Consider the following 379-nt stretch of genomic DNA (forward strand, 5'->3'; position numbering starts at 1 on the left):
CGCCCCGCCCCGCAACGAGTGAGTGGAACGGGAGGAGGGAGGAGAGAAAGGCCAGTCATGAATCATGAGGAACGAGTAGTAGTACTGTAGTACATGAACAACAACGTGTATGTACGACGTTAGCACAACATGGCATGGCAACGGGATACAACATTACCTCATATCGCTTACACATAAAAACACAGGTGGCGCCACTCGAGTGCAAGAATGAGACCGCGAATAATTGGCGAAAGAAAAAGGGCGATACAGAATCGTTTAGCAGACACGTGCAGCTGTAGCGGGCGAAATCCGCACAGGGCGGCGATATGGCGTGAGTATAGGGGAGATAGCGGCCCGCACGAGGACCCCTCCCCCCTTCTTCTCTCCTCTACACCGGGGG

Source organism: Frankliniella occidentalis, unplaced genomic scaffold (genome assembly GCF_000697945.3).
Source record: "Frankliniella occidentalis isolate FOCC.00 unplaced genomic scaffold, Focc_3.1 Scaffold241, whole genome shotgun sequence".
Taxonomy (NCBI): domain Eukaryota; kingdom Metazoa; phylum Arthropoda; class Insecta; order Thysanoptera; family Thripidae; genus Frankliniella; species Frankliniella occidentalis.